Source organism: Solanum tuberosum, unplaced genomic scaffold (genome assembly GCF_000226075.1).
Source record: "Solanum tuberosum cultivar DM 1-3 516 R44 unplaced genomic scaffold, SolTub_3.0 scf00676, whole genome shotgun sequence".
NCBI lineage: Eukaryota > Viridiplantae > Streptophyta > Magnoliopsida > Solanales > Solanaceae > Solanum > Solanum tuberosum.
The window spans coordinates 135,331-143,301 of NW_006239593.1; the positions used below are offsets into that span (position 1 = coordinate 135,331).

A 7,971-nucleotide genomic window follows, 5' to 3' on the forward strand; every position below is an offset into this window, starting at 1 on the left:
TGCATTGAAGTCTGATTACATCAAAAATCGCTTCGTCTAGCTTCGGGAGAAAACGGTTTCCATTGCCCGCTTTCATAGGACAATATCGTGGAAATTCATACTCAAAATTTAAATCCAAAATCTTTAATTAAGAAAAGAGCAACTCCATCCATGGTGCATGCATTAAATTTTGAAGTCTTGGTGATCGACCAGGGAAGAAAATGAAACAGAATTATAAGGGGTGAACACTTGTTTTATTTGGTAAATTCTTTGTATGAGAATTTAATGCGTACAAGAAATCTTCTAGAAAGGATTGATGTGAGTTCAATTTCTTTATCAAGAAAACAATAGTCGACTTAATTCGACTCATTTTGGTTTTATGTTAGTTACTATAACATAAATATATAATATATTAGCTGTTCAACTTAAAATTAAGGTTCTTATCTTCATCTTATTTTAGGATACCTTAATAGAAATTAAACAACAAAGATGGCATCACTGGTGACTCACTTATCAAGTTTAAAGATAATAAAAAATCAAAAGGTATATACACATAGACGTTTAATGTAATTTCTCATGCGATATTTGATACTTGTATTGAGATTTAATTAAATTCCAAGTTACGTTGGATCACGGATAGTTTTACATTAAAGAATAACCTACTTCATAACACAAGTGACTCCATACTCAAGAGTCAATACTTGAACCCGTAGCCTCTAATTAAGAATGAAAAAATATTTACTGCTCCACCACAAATACAAGTGGACTTAGAAGTATAATGGAACGTCTTATCTTTCTCTATTTCGATATTATAAGAGATCAAAATGTTTCTCTCTATTGGATATCCTCTATATTCGTATTCATACCAATAATTATGAGGGAAAAAAAACATAGCTGACGTGACGTGGCTTGACATTTAATCATCACTTACACTATACAATTAATCAAGATTAATTAATTTAGTTTATATATGAACCGACCTTTGATCAGGTGAGTTTTAAGTCGAAAAAAATAAGTGCATATATGTATATGTCAACTCATGTACCAAAAACATAATTTATATGAATTAATTATTATCTCCAAGAATTTAAGGAAATATGTCTATTGGAGGACTTGAAAGGGCAGCAAAGAGTAGTACACTTATTTTAGTATAATAATTATATAAAATAATAATAATGGGGTTTATATTGTTAATCTGCAGTTGTCTTGAGCTGTATATCCAAGTCATCATGTGACACCTTTGAGTCTTGTTTTTTGTCCAATTATTTTGGTCTCTCCAATTATTTATTCTTATTATTATACTAACAATGTAGGATTATACTCTAATTTATACTTTAAACTTTAAAGTACTACTCAATGTATTTATTTAATGAGGACAGAGTTGTTGTTTACTATCTTTTTGTTCCTTTTAGAAATATAAAGATACGAAGTATTTTTTTTATGTATCATTTATCTTTGTTTGCCTCATTGAATCATGTTCGAGTTTTCTCTTCTCATTTTTAATTTATTCAATTATACTTTGCTTCGTTGTTAGTTTTCCTCTTCTCATCTTAATTTTTAATTAAAATTTTAATTTACTATTATTTCCATAATTTCTAGTTATACTTGGTTTGAGTTTCCTCGTCTCAGTTCTACTTAATTTTTCTATTTCTCCCCTTCTAAAATGGAAAAGTTTCCTTTTTTGTTAATAAGTTGCCACTAGTACTTTGCCCATCTAATTATGGCATCTTCCTCTTGTAATAATAGGAAAAAAAATCTATTACTTAATGAGTTTTAAGTATAACTATTGATAATGAAAGAGTTAAAAGTAATTATAGTCATGAATCATGGAAAACTACAAACTAATAAATATGATGTGTTTTACTTATTAATTGTGCATCGTTTTGGCAATATGCTCTTCACACAATTTTATCCTATTTCAAATAAATTAGTTTGTGGACTCGTATGTGCGTCATCCCATTTGCACATTTTTTTCTTTCAAAATGATATAAATTATATGATAATATTAAATTTTATACACGATGAGTACACGAAATTAAAAAGAGAAACCACAATCTCATCAATATACATATAGAACAATGAGTTATTTGTCCGACTTAAATGTAACACAAAATAATTACGTTAAATAACTTGGAAATGAGAATATTACGCAATGAAAAAGTAATCTAGGTGTAGCACAAATCCGTAGGGGGTAGACTAAAACTCAAATTAAAATTTCTTGCTACAGGAAAAGAAAAATAACATTCTTGTGTAGCTAAACATCATTGATATTCGGCTTAAATTCTATAATTCTTCCATATTATCTTACCATATCTTATGCATAATCGCACCAACCCAAGTAAGTCGGGTTGACTTTTTAAAGTTAAAAATCACACCAACCCAAGTAAGTTTTTTTTTTTTTTCAATATCAAATCATTAGTCATGTTTTTTCCCGATTTGACTCGGTTATGGTTTGGTTCGATTTTGTACCGTTTTGGAGGCAAGGAACGTAGAAGGAGCGAATGTTATTGAATGCAACGACGAGTTCTACTAATCTTTCATTCTCTCTGTTAGTTTATGAATTCTGAATTTTATTTTTGAGATGAATACTATATATAGCTAATATAATTTGTTTTGGGTTGTGGAAATTTATAAGTACTTACATTTGACGTTTATTTCTATCTTGATACGCATTATCAAGTTTGATTGTTTATTTAATTCTTGTTAAATAAATGGACATTGCACCTAACTCATTCCAAAAGATAGTTCATAAGGGAGGATTTTTTAATATCATATAAGGAGAATATGATTTCGTTTTCCAAAAATAAATTGAGGGATGAATTAAAACCAACCTCCCATATGTCAAGTTAATGGGCCAAGGCCCAAGAGAGCGGATCCACCTAACATAGAAATGGTTTGTTTCTATTTTCGTGAAAAATTTTATGGTGATTGAGGCACAACCAACAATAGTTGTGTGAGGGCACCATATCTTTTTGACAAGTGTACTTGTGGTCCCTTTCTTAATTGTCACACTTTCATTTTCTCAAATTTTAGTCATATTTTCTTTGCAAAACCTCTTTTTATTTTATCTGTGCAACTTTTTTTTACCAACGTTTCTATAGCTTTTTTTTGTAGTCTTACGATCTCTCAGTGCAAAAAATGTATTGATATTACTATTATTTTGTGCTTTCACAAATTCGCTTGATTGACTCTTTTTTCCTATTAATTTTTGTATCCACTCCAAGAAATGGATCTATAAAAGTATCATTTGAATACCAAACATAAAAAAAAAAAATCAAAAAGAAAATTTTGAACAAGAAACACAAAATTAATATTAACAATAATTATTTGATAGATGCCAAGAAAGTAGAGAATTTAACAAATATGAAAAAAAGAAGATAATTGTGTGCTTAATATCATTTATATGTTATTATAAATATTAAGTATTCAGATACATTAAGTGGTTACAAAATAAACAAAAACATATTTAACAATTAAGAATCGCGTGATTGAGATTGAAACCCCAAAAAATAAATTAATGGCTAATAAATTAAATTGTGTATTTAAGTATAATAAATAAGGTCAGTTGAATTTTAGTAGCTCAATTAATTGATTATATGATTTTTTTACTTTGTTGGTGAGAGTTCAATTATAATTTTTTTGATTTCACTATCTTTAATTTCTTCAAACCAATCCAAAAAATTGAATTTAAAATTTTCTAATACATTACTTTAATTTTTCCTCTAATAATGACATGGAGATAAATTAGACATATTAGCAGGGGCGGACCCACATAGGAAGTATCGGGTGCTCGAGCACCCATTAACTCCGATGAAAATTTTACATATGCTTATAGAAACTATTGAAAAATGGATATAATCAATTCGTGAGCACCCACTAAATAAAAAGGGCTGATGGGTGCTTTGGTTCACAGAGCAAAGTTTTCAAATCCCGGTGAACTGATTTTTTTAATTTTATTTTTACTCTTCTTTTTATACCTATTCATTGTTATTTGCTTGTTTCTTTTTTCCTTTTCGATTTATTGTTTTTTCACTTTTTTAATTTTAATATTTTATTTACTAACTAAACTATAATAATATAAGTTTTTAGAATGAAACCCTTCTTGGCAAGCAACTTTACGTTAAAGGAAGTGAGCATCCATAGCCTTCAAATCCTGGATCCGCCACTGCATATTTAGATACAGTGGGCAATTTCCATAGTTTGTTTTATGATTTTTTTTTAAAAAAAATGCTGAGAGAGGAAAAAAAGTACAAGTGAAAAAGAAAAGATTAAAAAAGAAAGACAAAAAGTAAGAAAGTGAAATAAATAAATTGTGGTCTCATGATACAAATGGCAGCCAAAGAGGCCCTCATACAACTGACAATACTTGTGCCTCATACAAAATAATTTTTTTCTATTTTTCGTTTATTAAATGGGCTGCTTGGAAAAATTAGGAGTAAATTTTAGGTTTAACAAACATAAAAATCATATTTGTATGTTATAACTATAATATGTATAATTGCGCTTCATAAAGTTTGTTATGACTATTAATTAGTATATTCGATATACATATACATAAAAATCTATATTTGTATATTTCAGTATACAAACTAAAACACAGTAATTGTATATAAACAAAATTACTACATATATTCAACACATGTATACCGAATGAGTCTATTTGTATATTTCGGTATACAAATGGGCCCTGCAATTAATTTTGTATAAATTTTAGGAATCACATAGTTTTAACATGAAATTACAATCTATCCCTATTTAGTTTGTAATTACATTAATCCCTGAAAAAGTAAAACAAATCGGATACATAATATGTAGCTCGGATACATTAAAAACTAGCTCGGATACATTATAAAATAAACCGGATACATAATATGTAGCTTGGATACATTAAAAATTAGCTCGGATACATTATAAACTAGCTCTGATACATTATAAAATAATTTAGAATTAGGAGAGAAATTAAGGGATTTTAGAGGTTTTTTAGAAATAGAAGGGCATATTAGAAATAAGGGAAACATAAGACGTGTATTTTAGTAATTTTTCCCTTAATTTTTATACAACACATATATATACTGAATGGGTCTATTTGTATATTTAGTATACGAATGGGTCCTGCAATTAATTTTTATACAACACATATGTATACCTAATGGGTCTATTTGTATATTTCGGTATACAAATGGGATGACAAAAACATGAAATGTTTGCTGCGAATTACAAATAAAAGAAACTATGACTATAACTAGAGCCGTCAAAATGGGCTTAGACCATGGGGCCGACCCAACCCAACCTGTTATTAGGGTAGGGTTGAAATATGATTTTTTAAGCCCATTTAAAACTAGAGCTTATAAGCTCGTCCCATATAAGCCCTTGGCCCTTGAGGCTTGATCGAGGTCGGGCCGGGGTCGGCCCATGGGCCAAAACTTTTTGTTTGAGGGTAACTTACAATAATCTCACTAGTATATAATCTAATTACTTAAATACACACTATGTTGTAATATTATGAATTTTACCAGATTTTGGTACGTCTAAATACATGTATCTCGGAATATATGGACTCAAAATTAGGTTAATTTGTTCTAGATACACTATATCCAAGTAGATTTGCATGTATCTAAGATGCATAGACAAATCTCGCGCCCTCGCCTCCCTCCAATCTTGCTTGTCACTCTCTTATCTCGCTCACGTATCTGGTATGCGAGATACATGCTAATTACACTAGACTTTTTGCTAGTGTTATTAAAACAACACCATTGTTTGTCATATTTGATTTGAAAATCTTCTCATTTTCTTGATGTTATAGAATTATATGTTTGAAAATAAAAGAAATAAAAAAAGGAAGGGCTAGCCCGCCCCAGCCCTCGGCCCTTCTAGGGTTGGGTTGGGTTGAACATTTTTAGGCCCTCCGAATGAAGGGCCAGCCCGCCTTAGCCCTTCAAATTCCTTGGCTCACGAGGCTTGGGCCGACCCTTTTTGACAACAGCTATAACATATAATTTAAATTAATAATTTGCTATTTCATACAATTTTCCAAAAATTAATTCAAAAAATTAATGCACCAGCCGGGAATCGAACCCGGGTCTGTACCGTGGCAGGGTACTATTCTACCACTAGACCACTGGTGCAAGTTGTGACAAGGCCACATTAGTAAATATATATTTTTATTGCAACTTCTAATACTATCAGGATTCATTAGAGGTAAGGTATAATGTATGATAATAAGGTATAGTGTATGATAAATCTGTGGATAAAATACAAAATTATTTTATCCTGCGTTTGGTTGGAGATATTATGTAGTACTTTAATTACTTATCTCACCATTTATTTCACAATGATGGATAAATTATCTCATATACATGATGAGATAATTATCTCATAAATCTCAAAATAATTTAACTCTAGAATAACTAGTTTTCAATCAAACGATCTTAAAGGAACATTAAAAGGTTTGAGAGTAATATTATTGGAAGAGTCTCCATAAGTGATAAGACTAGTAAAGGGGAAGAAATACATAGAAAACATCTACTCTTCATTAGTAATCCACGTACAAAGAATTTTTGGCTCCGAGTTGTGAGCTCTCATATCTTCATGATTGTGATCAAGCTTTGCTCCACATTTATGGCAAAATTCCAACAAGTATATGTCTATTCAAGAATAAAGCAAAACTCTTAAGTTAACGATCCTCAAAGGAAAAATCAGAGGATTATATCGTTTTCCATTCGACTTTATAAACACATAAATTATTAAAATATAAATATCATTATTTCACTACTTTTTTTTTTTATCACTATACTAGTATACGTGCCCGCGCGTTGCGCAGATATTTAAATTAAAAATAAGTGATAAAATTTACTATGTACTTTGTAGTGTATTATTAATACACAATTTAATACTTATATTATTAAAATAAAAATATTATGTTTATAGCTATAACTAGCTACATTTTTGGTTTTTAAATATGTTTTGTTGAAATTTTAATAAATATAATATTAATTTTTTTGTTTATTTTTAGTTTTGATTAAAAAAACAAATTACTTTATGTGTTTTTACTATGTTTGATCTATTATTTTTAATTATGGTTAATTGAAATAATATTATATCCTTGTTAGTAAGTTTTAAAATCTAACTTTCACATGAAATGATTAAATATCAAATTGTAGGCACGATATTCAAATTTTTAAATTTTATCTTTCTATTTTTGTAAAACTCATATATCGATTACATGATATTTTCTAAAAATCATCTAAATATAGTAATATTCTATTACTAAATAATGTTTACATTTTCAAATCAATTTTCATAAAAACACATTGAATAGAAAAGTTAATATAAAAAGGTTAATCCTATAAGATGTAGTTGTTATTGAAAGAAAAAATCATTAAAAAGAGAGGCAAATCAGTGAGGAAAAAAAGTTAATTGTATATGTATTTTTCACAATTTACAATCAAATATAATTTGTAGTTACATTATCAGTTATATTTTTCAAATTTATTAATTTTATTGTTCTAACAGATATTCTAACAATTGACATATTTTCATACATCAAGTATAAAGAAGCATGGAATTTTTTAACATACTTTAAATAAAAATTACATATCAAAAAAATATTCATAAGTTTTTGTTCTTTCATATATGAATTTTCAATCAAAAGAATCACAAATTAAAATTGAAATACATAACTAAAGAAAACTAATAAATTTCATCACCCCATAACCAAAAAGAACATTCATCATGTTTTTATCTACACAATCCAACTATTTTACAATGAATCTCCTAATCCAAATATTTTACAATGAATCTCATTCACTAATGGAGGAGTCACATATCTTACTTTGATATTAAAAATAGTCATAAATCATACATTACAAAAATTAAAAACACAACTATTTTTATTTATATATAACATAAATAGAAAAAATAAGTCCAAACACGATTTTTTTTTAAATAAACAAATTTACATTCCTAAATTTTAGGCCTACAAATATTGTAAAA

The 7,971-nt window shown here is 28.2% G+C and overlaps 1 non-coding gene across 1 annotated transcript; it reads right to left on the reverse strand.

The window, feature by feature from the left end:
- Positions 1–6,033: 6,033 nt before the first annotated feature.
- Positions 6,034–6,104, reverse strand: TRNAG-GCC (transfer RNA glycine (anticodon GCC)). Its single transcript has one exon. It is a non-coding gene; the product is annotated as a tRNA-Gly (tRNA).
- Positions 6,105–7,971: the final 1,867 nt, after the last annotated feature.